General features: G+C 45.0%; 1 long non-coding RNA gene across 1 annotated transcript; it reads right to left on the bottom strand.

Annotated features, from left to right (window-relative positions):
- Positions 1–2,188: 2,188 nt before the first annotated feature.
- On the bottom strand, positions 2,189–15,774 carry LOC129482061 (uncharacterized). Its single transcript, XR_010120647.1, has 3 exons — positions 15,584–15,774; positions 12,679–12,835; positions 2,189–3,256 (listed from the first exon to the last, which is right to left on the bottom strand). It is a non-coding gene; the product is annotated as an uncharacterized lncRNA (long non-coding RNA).
- Between the last annotated feature and the right edge of the window lie 132 nt (positions 15,775–15,906).

The raw sequence follows: 15,906 nt of genomic DNA, 5'->3' as shown, positions 1-15,906 counted from the left end.
AGAAATCTCTTTTGGCCGGCCACAGTGGCTCACGCATGTCGCCCAGCACTTTGGGAGGCCGAAGTGGGTGGATGACTTGAGGTCAGGAGTTCAAGACTAGCCTGGCCAACATGGAGAAACCCAGTCTCTGCTAAAAATACGAAAATTAGCTGAGCGTGGTGGCGTGCACTTGTAATCCCAGCTACTCGGTAGGCTGAGGCAGCATAATTGCTTGAACCCAGGAGGCAGAGGCTGCAGCGAGCCAAGATCACGCCACTGCACTCCAGCCTGGGTGACAGAGTGAGACTCTGTCTCAAAAATAAATACATTAATTAATTAATCTCTTTTGAGGGTACGGTATGGTGGCTCAAGCCTGTCATACCAGCATTTTGGGAGGTGGGAAGATTGCTTGAGCCCAGGAGTTCAGGACCAGCCTAGGCAACAAAATGAGACTAGGTCTCTATTAAAAAATAATTAAAAATTAGCTGGGCATGGTGATACATGTCTGTAGTCCCAGCTACTCAGGAGGCTGAGGTGGGAGGATGGCTTGAGTCCTGGAGGTCGAGGCTGTAGTGAGCCATGATGGCATCACTGTACTCCAGCATGGGTAACAGAGCAAGGCCCTGCCAAAAAAAAAAAAAAAAGAAGAAATCTCTTTTGAGGCCCTTTAATGAGGGGGAGACCAACAGAAGGCTGCTAACATATTGGATAAGAACACAATTTCCAGGAAACGTTCTGTTATTTAAATCACTCTTAAGAGTTAGGAAGTCCAGGAACTCTGGGCTGAAATTGCAGATTAAACATGCTTATCTAGATCCATTCTCCCAAAAACCTACTATAGTAAAGTGACTGTATATATAGTAAAAACTACAATAAGTCTACAAGAATGAGAACAGAAGAGATGACAGCAGGTCAGGCATGGTGGCTCACACCTATAATCCCTGCACTTTGGAAGGCCAAACCAGGTAGATCACTTGAGCCAAGGAATTCAAGACCAGCCTGGCCAACATGGTGAAACCTTGTCTCTACTAAAAATACCAAAAAAAAAAGTAGCCAGGCGTGGTGGCACACACTTGTAATCCCAGCTACTTGGAAGGCTGAGACAGGAAAATTGCTTGAACCTGGGAGGCAGAGGTTCTGAGATCGCACCACTGCACTCCAGGCTGGGCCATAGAGGGAGAGACTGTCTCAAAAATAAACAAACAAACAAAAACAAAAACAAAAAAAAAAAGAAAAAAAAAATTAGCCAAGCTTGGTGGCACATGCCTGTGGTCCCAGCTCCTCGGGAGGCTAAGATGGGAGGATCACTTGAGCCTGGGAGACGGAGGTTGCTGTGAGCCAAGATGGTGCCACTGCACGCCAGCCTGGCCGGCAGAACAAAACCCTGTCTCAAAAAAGAAAAACAAAAAGACAGAGAGACAGAGAGAGAGAGAGACAATAGCAGCAACCTTTTGGAACCTAGAAAGCAGAAGAGTGGTGACTGTCTTAGCTGACCTAAGAAGGAACCATTCTTGGGCCAGTAGTGGGCAGGGTTCTCCAGAGAAACAATAGGAGGTGATAAGGGGTGTGTATGTGTGTGTGCGTGTGCGTGTGTGCGTGCGCACACATATGTAGGAGAGACAGAAAGAAAGAGACAAAGACAGTGGGAAAGAAAAGGAATTGGCTTGCATGATTATTTGGCTGGTAAATCCAAAATCTGTAGTGTGGATGTAGAGGTATTTTACAGCAGACCAAGTAAGTTGGCTGTAAAATACCCCTTGCTGGGGCAAAAGGTCAGTCTTTATTCAGGCCTCCAACTAATTGGATGAGATCACCCACACTATGAGGAATGTTATGAACTGAACACTTGTGTCCCCCCCAAATCACATTAAAGCCCTAACCCTCAGGGTGATGGTATTTGGAGATGGGGCCTTTGGGAGCAGTGAGGGCATATGGGAGCCCTCATGATGGGATTAGTGGCTTTGTAAGAAGAGACACAAGAGATCTCTCTCTGCACCTTGTGAGGAAGACACAGTGAGAAGGCAGCCATCTGCAAGCCAGCAAGAGGGTCCTCACCAGAAAGCAAACTGCCTAGCACCTTGACCTTGGACCTTCCAGCCCCCAGAACTGTGAGAAATGTTTCTGTTGTTTAACCAGCATGTGTATAGTATTTTATTATAGTAGGCTGAGCAGACCAAGACAGAGAGCAATTGACTTCACTCAAGCCTGATTTAAATGTGAATTTCTTTTTTATTTTGTTTTTGTAGAGACAGGGTCTTGCAATGTTGCCCAGGTTGGTCTCAAAACCTGGGCCTCAAGTAATCCTCCCACCTTGGCCTCCCAAAATGCTGGGATTACAGGCATGAACCACCAGATCCCACCTAAATGCTAATTTCATCCAAAAACACCCTCACAGAAACACCCAGAATAATGTTTGTCCAAATATCTGGGCACTTGGCCCAGTCAATTTGACACATATTAACCATCACAGTATCCTAAAAAGGCACAGAAACTGACAGAACCAGGCATCTCTGGAATTGGGAGTGAAAGGAGGTCCAAAATAATGAGAGCTGGGTGAAAGCAGTTTGAGATGCAGCTAGATCCTGAGATCCCCTCACCCACTCCACACTTATTAGCAACTGCCCCTCCCTTGTCTCCAAGAAGAGGCATTAGTACCTACAGATGCTAAAATAAAGGTCTGTGGACTGAGGAAACCAGCATCGTTGAGGATGTGAGTACTGTACCAAAAATAAGGGCTTAAGTGACTACTGCTATTGAAGGTCAGATGCTGAGTCCAGCTCTGTTCTCCCACTGGGCTCCCTGACGTGGCAGCCAGAGCATTACCAGGAGATTGGAACATTTAAAGAGGCTTCTCTGGGGAATCCAAGCAGCCTCAAACACCTAAATAAAGTGATCCTGGAGGTATCCCAACATAGGGCCTCCCCAGGGCACATGATAGTGACAAGCACAATTTGTAAGCCCTACCCAACTTCCCATTGGTCTTTAATCCCTCTCTTATAATGATAAGACAAGCAAATATATCCAGATATTTGATATTGTTCCATGGATCCTTGAGGCTTGGTGTATTTTTCTTCAGTTCTTTTTCTCTCTGTTTTTCAGACTGGATCATTTTTCTTGATCTGTCTTTAAGTTGCCTATCTTTGTCTTCTGCCTTCTCTATAGGAAGTCAAGTCCATCTTGAGGCTGAGGTCGGAGGATTGCTTGAGCCCAGGAGGTCAAGGCTGTGGTGAGCCGAGATCATGCCACTGCACTCTAGCCTGGGCCACAGAGCAAGACCCTGTCTCAAAAAGGGAAAAGAAAGAAATTTTTTTTTGTTTCAGTTTTTTTTTGTTTTTTTGTTTCAGTTATTATACTTTTCAGTTCTAGAATTTCTAGATGGTACTTTGCTATAATTGACATTTATCTGCTTGGTGGTTTTCTTTTTTTTTTTTTTTTTGAGAAAGAGTCTTGTCCTGTTGCCTGTGCTGGAGTGCAATGGCGCAATATCCGCTCACTGTAACCTCCTCCTCCCAAGTTGAAGAGATTCTCCTGCCTCAGCCTCAGTAGCTGAAATTACAGGTATGCGCCACCATGCCCGGCTAATTTTTGTATTTTTAGTGGAGACGGGGTTTCACCATGTTGGCCAGGCTGTTCTCAAACTCCTGACCTCAAGTGATCCGCCCGCCTTGGCCTCCCAAGTGCTAGGATTACAGGCAGGAGCCACCAGCTTGTCTGCTTGGTTTTCTATTCACTCACTCAGTAAGATCTTTCCTGGATGGGTGTGGTGGCTCATGCCTGTAATTCCAACACTGGGAGGCCGAGGTGGGTGGACTGCTGGAGCCCACGAGTTTGAGACCAGCCTGGGCAACAGGGTGAAACCTGTCTCTGCAAAACAACAACAACAACAACAACAAACAAACAAACAAAAAATCCAAAAATTAGCTGGGCATGGTGGTGCGCACCTGTAGTCCCAGCTACTTGGGAGGCTGAGGTGGGAGGATCACTTGAGCCCTGGAGGTTGAGGCTGCAGTGAACCAAGATCATGCCACTTGTACTCCAGCCTGGGTGTCAGAGTTAGAACCTGCCTCAAAAGAAAAGACCTTTCCTGCTGGGTGTGGGGGCGCATGCCTGCAGTCTCAGCTACTTGGGAGGCTGAAGCAGGAGGATCTCTTGAGCCCAGGAGTTCAAGTTCAGCCTAGGCAATGTAGTGAGACCCTGTCTCTTAAAAAAAAAAAAAAAAAGACCCTATTTTCCTTTAATTATTTAAACATACTTTCCTTCTTTTTTTTTAGACAGAATTTCACTCTTGTTGCCCAAGTTGGAGTACAATGGCGCGATCTCGGCTCACTGCAACCTCCGCCTCCCGGGTTCAAGAGATTCTACTGCCTCAGCCTCCCGAGTAGCTGGGGTTACAGGCACGCACCAACACACCTGGCTAATTTTTTGTATTTTTAGTTGAGATGGGGTTTCACCATGCTGGTCAGGCTGGTCTCGAACTCCTGACCTCAGGTGATCCACCCACCTCGGCCTCCCAAAGTGCTGGGATTAGAGGCTTGAGCCACCGCGCCTGGCCTAATTATTTAAACATATTTTCCTTTAATTCTTTAAACATATTTTCCTTTAGAATTTTGAACATATAATAATTTCCTTAAAGTCTTTGCTAAGTCCAGCATCTGGACCACTTTGCGGTCAGCTTCTATTGATTGTTGTTTTTGCTATGGGTCATATTTTTCTGTTTCCTTGTACGTTTAGGAATTATAGATTGTGTAAAGGACACTGGATGATACATTGTAGAGGCTCTGGATTCTGTTATCTGCCTGATCTCTATTATCTGTTTTACTCTCAACTGGGTAGCAGCCTCTCTCTGGTAACCCTCAGGTAGTCTTCCCTACACATGTATATCCCAGTTTTCAGCCAAGAACTCACGAGAAAGCCGTGGTGTGGATCTCTGCCTCCCACATAAGCAGCTCCATTCTCTCCGGGGCCATGACTTATGGACTGCAGCGGTTTCGGCAGCCCTTCACTCTGATCTCTTCTCGACACGGCAGGGCATCCCTACTCTGCCATGGTATGCTCTACTCAGCTTGCTATGCTGCAATTGGAAAGCTGTCCCCAGCAGAGAGACAGACAAATTGTGGGAAACATCTCATCAGTGATCTCGGGGATTACTGTCATGCACTGCCTGTTGTCTACTGTTTGAAAATGGTTGCTCATAGCTTTTGGGCAGTTTCATGGTTGTTTAAGGCAGAAAGGCTAATCTGATAATAAGAATTCCATTATAGGCTGGGCCTGATGGCTCACATCTGTAATCCCAGCACTTTGGGAGGCTGAGGCAGGAGGATTGCTTGAGACCAGGAGCTCAGGACCAGCCTGCGCAACATGGTGAAAGCCCGTCTCTACAAAAAATACAAAACTTAGCTGGGCGTGGTGGCACATGCCTGTGGTCCCAGCTACTTGGGAGGCTGAAGTGGAAGGATCACTTGAACCCAGGAGGTCAAGGCTGCAGTAAGTCGAGATGGCGCCACTGAACTCCAGCCTGGGCAACAGAGTGAGACGCTGTCTCAAAAAGAAAAAAAAAAAGAAAAAAAATTATATTATGGTTGGAACCCTTACCTGGTATGTTTTTCTTTTCTTTCTTTCTTTCTTTTCCCTTTTTGAGACGGGGTCTTGCTCTGTGGCCCAGGCTAGAGTGCAGTGGCATGATCTCGGCTCACCACAGCCTTGACCTCCTGGGCTCAAGCAATCCTCCGACCTCAGCCTCTGGAGTAGCTGGGACTAACAGGTGCACACCACCATGCCTGGCTAATTTTTTATTTTTTGTAGAGACAGGGTCTCCCTATGTTTTCCCGGCTGGTCTTGAACTCCTGGGCTCAAGTGATCTGCCTGCCTTGGGCTCCCAAAGTGCCAAGAGTACAGCCATGAGCCACTGCGCCGGCCTTGTTTTTATTTTCTTCTAGTATCCTCCCTTCCCCCCATCTTCAGCCATTTAAGCAATCTATATGTCTATTGGCTCAGATGAGAGATGAAATGGTAACAAAAGTGGAAAACACTCCAAAACAATAGTTTCTGAAAGAAACTAAACCTATTCTTAATAATAGGTAATAATAGGTAAAGTTCTTTAGGGAGACCAGATTAAAAGCCCCTTAAGCAGGGGGAGACAGAAGTGAGGCACTGATATGAGAGAGCAGTGACAAGGTGGCTCCAAAAAAGAAAGGCCTGAGGCCCTGATTCCTGGGCTGCATGCCAGGGAACAGCAGGACCCCAGAGATGGCACTGTGTATAGGGTGTTTTGGTTGGCAGCGCCACAGGCACTCTAAGATGTCCATGCCCTTGTTTGACACTGAAGCAACAGAAAGATTCCCATGGCCCCCAGGCTGTAAATAGAAGTGGAGGGAGGATGCCCCAGACTTGAAGAAGGCATAGGCACAAGAACAGGCCACTTCTGTGTGACCTACCAGAAAAGATGATTATAAGGAACAACTGCCCTCCAACTCACACCTTGGCACAAGGTAAGACCCTAGAACCCACGCACCATCCAGCAAGAAGGAAAGAAAACTCCAAACTTTGGGCCGGGCATGGTGGCTTACGCCTGTCATCCCAACCCTTTGGGAGGCTGAGGCGGGAGGACAGCTTCAGGCCAGGAATTTGAGACCTGCCTGGGCAACACAGTGAGACCTCTACAAACAAACAAATAAACCTCACATATCTAAGATTAATTTGCTGTTATCTAGCAGACTGGGAACTCAAACCACACGTGAAGTTGTTACATTAAAACAGTTTGTTGCACATCTGATTTGGCAGACTGAGATTATGTTATTATAATAATAAAGGTCACCATTCACAAGGACTTTACTGAGAGAGTTACATCCACTGTCTCATTTAATCTCATCTCATTTAATGGGAGTCTATTCCCTCACACTCCCTGTGATGATTCCTGTAACATGGTAGATATGCATGCCTGAGGAAAAATTAATAATTTTTCATAGCTGGGTGCAGTGGCTCACATCTATAAACCCAGCACTTTGGGAGGCCAAGGCAGGAGGATCGCTTGAGGCCAGGAGTACAAAACCAGCCCTGGCAACATAGTGAGAACCTGTCTCTGGAAAAACAATTCTTTTAAATTAGCTGGACATGGAGGCATGTGCTTGTATTCCCAGCTAAACAAGAGGCTGAGGCAGGAGGATCACTTGAGCCTAGGAGTTCAAGACTACTGTGAGCCACGATTGTACCACTGCACTCCAGCCTGGGCGACAGAATGAGACCCTGTCTCCAAAAGTAATAATAGCAATAATAATGGATATTTACTCTGTACCAGGCATTATACCAAGGGCCTTATGTCACTTAATCTTCATACTAAACTTATGAGACATGTATTACTATTTCTATTTTACAAATGTAGAAACCAAAATTCAGAATTGTAAAGTGAGTGTGGGATTTAGATTCAAATCTGGTGGAAGCTTTATTTTATGTTACTTGCAATCTGTGAAGAAAAAACTAGATCCAAGATTCTAACAGGAATTTATATAATATGATTACAAAATGAGTTTATTTATAATTTAAATAAACAAAATTCCCTTTTATTTTCTACAACAAACATGCTAAGATTATGTGAATAATCTTCTCGGCTAAATATTGTATTTTAGGGAGACATTAAACAAGAACTTCGTAGTTAACATTGTTCTTTCTATTTTATCTTTCTGTACAGACATTTTCTTTCTTTTTTTTTGAGACAGAGTCTCGCTCTGTCACCCAGGCTGGAGTGCAGTGGCGCTATCTCCGCTCACTGCAAACTCCACCTCCTGGGTTCAAGCGATTCTTCTGCCTCAGCCTCCTGAGTAGCTGGGAATACAGGCATGCACCACCACGCCTGACTAATTCTTGTATTTTTATTAGAGATGGGGTTTCACTATGTTTCCCAGGGTGGTCTCAAACTTCTGACCTCAAGTGATCCACCTGCCTCAGCCTCCCAAAGTGCTGGGATTACAGGTGTGAGCCACTGTGCCCTGCCGACTAATACTTTTTTATTGTATGCCAAATATTGTGTATAAAATAACCTTAAAGGTCGAAGTTAATGATATTTTTCTCTGAATGGTTGACTCTATTTTCTGTTAGCCCATGTAGCTCAAAAGAATGATAATTCTATCCAATCAGAAATTGAGCTGATTTCGGAAGAGTTACAGCTTTACTTAGATGTGGTCCACCTCTGTTTTTAATTATCTTGAGAGTGAGACCTGTCATGTATTTTTTGCAGGCCCCTCCCTTCAGAGGGACTCCATATTCCAAACAATAAGAGACTGCAGATCTTACTCTGCCTTTCCAGCCTAGGTCTCGAGCTTAGCAGCTCTTGTCCCCCAGTCTACCCCAGCACTCAGCAAATATCCCATGGGAAAAAAAAAAGCCTCTTATCTAGGCTCCTTTAGACTCTAATCTGTAACAATAGCCTGAGAGGCCATCAGAAGTTCATTGTAAACCACACTCAATCTTCGGCTTTGACAAATGCACCCAGGGAGAAAAATGACCAGCAATCCCAGCTCACCTAGCAATGGGCTCTTCTTTCTCTGATCCCACTGCTCTCTGATGTTCTTATATCTTTAAAAATAGGATTTGGGCCGGGCGCAGTGGCTCACACCTGTAATCTCAGAACTTTGGGAGGCCAAGGCAGTTCGAGACCAGCCTGGCCAACATGGTGAAACCCCATCTCTACTAAAAATACAAAATTTAGCTGGGCATGGTGGCACACACCTGTAGTCCCAGCTAGTCGGGAGGCTGAGGTGGGAGAGTCACTTGAACTCAGGAGGCAGAGGTTGCAGTGAGCTGAGATGGTGCCACTGCACTCCAGCCTAGGTGACAGAGTGAGACTGTCTATAAATATATACATATATGTGTGTGTGATTTGTATAATTTATCCTTTTTTTGTATGTGTGCGTTTTTGTTTTTCTGGTTGTTGTAGCAGGAGTGACAACCTACTGATACCTACTACATCCTACTTGGAAGCAGAAGTCCCTTGTGAATAACAACATATATTCTCGGAAGAGCGTCGTTCTTACCACTGAATATCTCAGACTGCTTCTAACATATTCTTAGAAAACATAACAAAAGGCAGACTATGTATAACTTTAAGTTTAATTAAGATCTTTCTCCACCTACCTGGTCTCTCAACAGTGTTCTTTGTTTACTTTGCTCCTGAGTGGTTAGGAGTGTAAATATCTTACTAGCACAGTACACTGCAAATTCAATGTATTTGCTATAATAGGATTTGTCCTTCCTAAGGGCTTTATAAAATAAACCTCGAGTTTTTTGTATGTTTATTTTTATTTTTGAGACGGAGTCTTGCTCTGTCCCCCAGGCTGGAGTGCAGTGGCGCGATCTCGGCTCACTGCAAGCTCCGCCTCCCGGGTTCACGCCATTCTCCTGCCTCAGCCTCCCGAGTAGCTGGGACTATAGGTGCCCGCCAACACGCCCGGCTAATTTTTTGTATTTTTAGTAGAGACGGGGTTTCACCGTGTTAGCCAGGGTGGTCTCGATCTCCTGACCTCGTGATCCGCCCGCCTCGGCCTCCCAAAGTGCTGGGATTACAGGCTTGAGCCACCGCGCCTGGCTGTTTTTTGTATTTTTAAAAGTCTGGGCTGGGCATGGTGGCTCACACTTGTAATCCCAGCACTTGGGGAGGCTGAGTCAGGAGGATTGCTTGAGGCCAGGAGTTCAAGACCAACCTGGCCAACAGCAAGACTCTGTCTCTACAAAAAATAAAAATAAAATGTCTGTATTTAATATTATTGATAGGTAACATTCTCACATGTTCAAATGTCAAAAAATATGAGAGGGTATACAGTGAAGTATTTCCTTTTTTTTTTTTTTGAGACAGAGTCTCACTGTCGCCCAGGCTGGAGTGCAATGACACCATCTTGGCTCACTGCAACCTCTGCCTTCTGGGTTCAAGCAACTCTCCCACCTCAGCCTCCTGACTAGCTGGGACTAGAGGCGCATGCCACCATGCCCAGCTAAATTTTGTATTTTTAGTAGAGACGGGGTTTTGTCATGTTGGCCAGACTGGTCTCAAACTCCTGGCCTCAAGTGATCCGCCGGCCTCCCAAATGTTGGGATTACAGGCGTGAGCCATCACGCCCGGCCACAGTAAAGTATTTCTATAAAGTATTTCTATGACTCATTCCTCCATCTACCCAGCTCCCACTCCCAACAGGTATTCATGATTATTAGCTTCTTATTTATTAGAAAAGTTTAAATGAATATGCTAGCTGACACATATCCGAATCATTTTCCCCCGTTCTTTACATAAACATAGCATCCTATGGCTACTGTTTTGCAGTTTGCCTTTTTTTTTTTTTAAGTATAAATGGGAATTAATTGGCTTATATGACTGCAAAGTCCAGGACGTGGCTGCCAGTACAGCAGGATCCAGGGCCTCAGACAATTAATTCCACCAAAACCCAGCTTCTCTCCTTCTCTGGCCTGCACTCTCCTCTCAGTGGCTTCATCCTCAGGCAGGCTCCCCTCCTAGTCCCACATCCAGGATGACATCTTAACAGTTTGGGAACTCCAACAGAAAGGGCACACCTATTACCACATTCCCAGTAGATTCTAGCCAAAGTCCTGGGGAGGGCGGCTCTCACTGGCCCAGCTGGAGTCATCAGGCCAAGCTAGTAAGATATACTGATTGGCCAGGCTGAAGTGGCAGGGCCACCCCTGGCTTTCCAGGCTTGAGAAGTCAGTCCCACATTGGCATGAGTTTCCTGGCTGAATTGAGAAAAGTGGCTCTCCAAAGCCGTGTCAGGGTGCTGTAAGTGGATGATTTTCCCCAGGCAAAGACTACAGATGTCTACTGCAAAAGGTAGTGTTTTTGATGTCTTCTTTTTTTTTTTGGCTCTTTCATGCCAGGAAGCTGCTATTATGCCAAACCCATCTGTGGCTCAGGCCATACAGGACCAAACAAACAGCCAAAGTTGTTTACATCTTTCCTATGATCTTGTTTTTGTGGGCGCCCCAGAAATTATATTACAAACCCTCCAACTAGTCCCAAGTCCATAGCTCTAACGACCCCCTTTTTCTAACACAAAGCCAATATTTCCCCTGCCCTAAATTAACCCAAGGCTAGGTACTACAGAACGCCTAGAGACACCGCTAATCTCCAAAACCCACCAGAATTATTCAAATCAGCCAGTCCCAAACTTTCCCTGCACTGCCTTGCCTTTCCTGCTGAAACGCTAATAAAGGTTCTGGTTTAAGCTTTCCCTTCACTCCCTTCTGCCTCCTGACCAAAGCTGGTGCTTCTTCTCCATGTGGCCCTGCATGGCGTGGTGTGCCCCTCCTCTCAGGAAATGTGGATAAATTATTCCTTCAAAGCCATTAGTCTGTCATCAGTCAGACGCCTCTATAAATTAAAATCCTACAGGTACAACTGAGAGAGGGGCTGCTGCGACTGAGTTTTCAGTCCTGGAAAACCACACTTTTTTTTCTGTCTCTGCAAGGCTTTGGCAGTCTCTCCTCTCCACCCCCTTATTAATGCTGGCCTCTGTTCCACAGGTACCTCTCTACACAAGCAGGTGCAAATTGTCATTGATGGGGGAAACATGAAACAAACTCAGATGCCTCCAGGGACACGTGAGAAGCCACACTTGTTTCAGCCTATTGTTCGCTTGAGGGAATGTGGGCCCTGTGATGCTGCTAGATCTTTCTTTTCTTTCATACTTTCCTCTCTTCTTCCCTCTCTCCTTCCTTCCCTCCTCCTCTCCTTCCCTCCCACCCTCCCTCCCTTTCTTCTTTCCTCTTTTTTAAGAAAAACTGAAAATCTATTTCTGTTTTGATTGGAGCTTGTGTATGTGTGTAAAATATGTTGTGTGTGTGTTTTTTTTTCCACAGCAACTGCTTTGTGTGTGGTAAAATATGTATGAAATAAACTGTCATTTTAACCTTTTTATGTGTAGAACTCAATGGCATTAATTACATTGAAAATGCTGTACAGCCATTGCCACTATTTCTAAACTTTTTCATTCCCCCCAAATGGAAACTACGAACCCAGTAAGCAATAATTCCTCATTCTTCCCTCCTTCCTACTCTCAGTTCCTGAAACCTCTAATCTACTTTCTGTCTCTATGAATTTGCCTATTCAAAATCTTTCATATAAATGGAGTCAGATAGTATTTTTTTTGTGTGTCTGGCATATTTGACTCAGAATGTTGTAGCATGTGTCAGAGCTTCACTCCTTTTCATGGCCGAATGATATTCCACTGTATGGATATACTACTTTTTTTTTTTTTGAGATGGAGCCTCACTCTGTTGCCTAGGCTGGAGTGCAGTGGCACGATCTCGGCTCACTGCAAGCTCCGCCTCCCGAGTAGCTGGGACTACAGGCGTGCGCCATGACACCTGGCTAATTTTTGTATTTTTAGTAGAGACGGCATTTCACGATGGTCTCAATCTCCTGACCTCGTGATCTGCCTGCCTTGGCCTCCCAAAGTGCTGGGATTACAGGCATGAGCCACTGTGCCTGGCCAAAACACATCATTGTTAAATAACTCCTCAGGCTACCCTTCTCTACGGGAAAGTGCAGAGTAAATCAAGCAGATTTTTAATAGCAAAATGGCCAAGGAAAAAGCAGGATAGAGACAACGCAAAGATACAAACAATCTACCAAATGAATAAAGCCACTAATGTTACTTAGGCTCAAACAGTATCCCCTAAAGTGAGAGATTGGATACTCACAACTCAATAAAACGTGACATTCAGCTGATATTGTTGCTGTCTCACATGGCCTTAATTATCTTATTGCTTTTGTCTTCACTGTTCTTCAATTTTCTGCCCTTCTCTAGTGCCAGCCATTGTGGTAGGCCTTGAAGAGCACCCCCATGGAGAGCATATTCTGTAGAGGAAGACAGGCACACTAATAGTATCAATACAACCAATACAAATGCTGACTGATGTTATGGGAAAACCTAGGAGGGATACACAGGCAGATTTGGAGGATTAGGTAAGGCTTTCCAACTTCCCAACTTCTCCAACAACTTGCAGAGAAGTTGTCCTGAGACCTGAGAGATGAACAAGAGGTATGATTTGGAGGTAAAGGACAGGAAACTGGAAAGACTATAAAACACCTTGAGGAAATGACAGGAAAATGGGGATGAGGGACAGATGACACATGAGAGGAAGCAGGGACTCAATCGGAGTTTGGTCTTCACCTTGAAGGCAAATGGGGGCTGCTGGAAGGATTCTGTGTGGGTTTTCTTTTTTTTTTTTTTTTTTAAGACAGATTCTCACTGCTGCCCAGGGTGGAGTGCAGTGGTGTGATCTCAGCTCACTGCAACCTTTACCTCCCACCTGGAAGGATTCTGTGGATGTTAGCGTAGGGTGGTGAAAGGCTTGTGCACTCATCTTAATCTTAAATACATACCTTGGCCAGGCAAGGCGGCTCACGGCTGTAATCCCAGCACTTTTGGAGGCTGAGACTGGCAGATCGCCTAAGGCCAGGAGTTTGAGACCAGCCTGGGCAACATGGCAAAACCCCATTTCTACTAAAAATACAAGAAATTAGCCAGGCGTGGTGGCATGTACCTGTAGTCCCAGCTGTTTGGGAAGCTGGGGCAGGAGAATCACTTGAACCCAGGAAGTGGAGGTTGCAGTGAGCTGAGATCACGCCACTGTACTCCAGTCTGGGTGACAGAGCAAGACTCCATCTAAAGACAAACAACAAAAAATGATTACTGGGTGTCACTGAAAAATAAGGTGCCCAGCTGTCCAGCTTACCTTTCTAGGATGTCTGATTCTATGAGGATTCTAAACCTTTCACTGTCTTTGAGCTACAGAATAACTCGGAGTTTTTACAAACTATAGATGCTTCTTGTCTATAGAAATGCAAATTGTGGCCGGGCATAGTGGCTCACACCTGTAATCCTAGCACTTTGGGAGGCCGAGACGGGCGGATCACCTGAGGTCAGGAGTTCGAGACCAGCCTGGCCAACATGGTGAACGCCTGTCTCTACTAAAATACAAAAAGCTAGCTGGGCATGATGGCAGGTGCCTGTAATCCCAGCTACTCGGGAGACTGAGACGGGAGACTCTGTTGAACCTGAGAGATGGTGGTTGCGGTGAGCCGAGCTCGCGCCACTGCACTCCAGCCTGGGCGGCTGAGTGAGACTCCAACTCAAAAAAAAAAAAAAAAAAAAAAAATGCAAATTGTTTTCAGCAGAATGCAATTGATTACTGAGCTGTGGATTTGATCAGTTCTGCCAGTTTTTATATATATTTGTAGTTATTTCATTATTCCTCATTTGACTATGTGTGTGGTACTTTGAATTTTCCATTGAAGCAGTTGTAATCTTTCTGGATATCTCATTCATTAATGAGTTAAATAAAATCTCTAACATTTATATCTGTATTATATTTAATATTAAAATTATTCTTCAACAGTAGTATACAGTTTATGAATAAGCCACAATTTATTCATCTATTGGTGGACATCTGAGTTTTTTCCCTTTGGCTATTATGAATAAAGCTGCTATGAGTCTTTTGGTGAACAAAGGCATTCATTTTTTGGGGTAAATATCTAGAAATGGGATTTCTGGGGTATAGGGTAGGGGTAAATTTAATTTCGGTAGAGACTGATGTTTCCAAAGTGGTTGTACCATTTTACACTCCCATCAACACTGTATGAGAGTCCCATTTCTGCCTCTTTGCAACTAAGGGAATTGTCAGTCTTTTCATTTCAGCTATTCTATGGAGTGTTTAATAGTATCATATTTTGGTTTCAATTTACCATAGAAGATTTTCAGGAGGGAGGTAACTTGAACAGATTTTTACATTCTAGAAAACTCTTTCTGCGTATTATGTGGAGAATGATTATTTGTATACCAAAGTTCATAGCAGCATTATTCACAATAGCCAAAAGGTGGGAATAACCAAGCATCCATTTATATGGATGAATGGATAAACAAAATGTGGTATACATGTATAATGGAATATTATTTAGCCTCAAGAAGGAAGAAATTCTGATACATGCTACAACATAGATGCTCCTTGAAGACATTATGCTAAGTGAAATAAGCCAATCAGAAAAGAGCAATTATTGTATGATTCAATTTATATGCGGTACCTAGCATTTACAGATAGAAAGTGCAATATCCGCTATCAGGGGTTGTGAGAAACGGGTAGTGGGGAGTTACTGTGTAATAGGCAGATTTTCTATTTGGGATAATGAAAAAGTTCTGGAGATGGATAGTGGTGATGGTTTCACAACAATGTGAATGTACTTAATGCCACTGAACTGTACACTTAAAAATAGCGAATTTTATGTTAGATAGATTTTATCACACACACAAAGAGGAGGGAGGGCGGGAGGGAAGGAGAGAGGGAAGGAAGTAGAGAGGGGAGAAGAGAGGAAGAAAGGAAAGAAAGTAAAATCTGGCATCACAGGGCCCACATTCCTGCGTGTCAGCAATAGGCTGAAACAGAAGCATGGCTTCTCACGTGTCCATGGAGGCATATGAGTGTGCGCCCACTTTCCCGGTTCAATGACAACTTGCACCTGCTCGTGTAGAAGGGTACGGGTGAAACAGGGACCAGTATTATTAAGGGGATGGAGAGGAGAGACCGCCAAAACATCGCAGAGACACACCGTCGGAGCCAAGAGAACGGGGTCCAGACGCCTGGCTTGGCCTGTGGGAACTGGCAAGTCTCAGCTCTCAAACGTCCGGGCTTTTCAACCCCGCCACAGCCGGGTTCCAGCTACCTACTTCCTTTAAAGCCTTCACCGACTCTAAAACACCAAACACAAAGACCCAACTAGCGCCGGAAGCCCGAGATGTAACCGTAGTCACCTGACCCTCCCGTCCGGACTCTGATTGGGCTTTGGAGATACGTGCCCCTCCCGGCGCTCTACGGCGACCCCGCCCCAGCAGCCTGAGGGGGCGGGAACAGATGTCGGAGTGCGACAGTATT

Source organism: Symphalangus syndactylus, chromosome 5 (genome assembly GCF_028878055.3).
Source record: "Symphalangus syndactylus isolate Jambi chromosome 5, NHGRI_mSymSyn1-v2.1_pri, whole genome shotgun sequence".
Lineage (NCBI taxonomy): Eukaryota > Metazoa > Chordata > Mammalia > Primates > Hylobatidae > Symphalangus > Symphalangus syndactylus.
The sequence above is the reverse complement of the archived record's forward strand: the minus strand, read 5'-3'. Positions and strand labels throughout refer to the sequence as shown.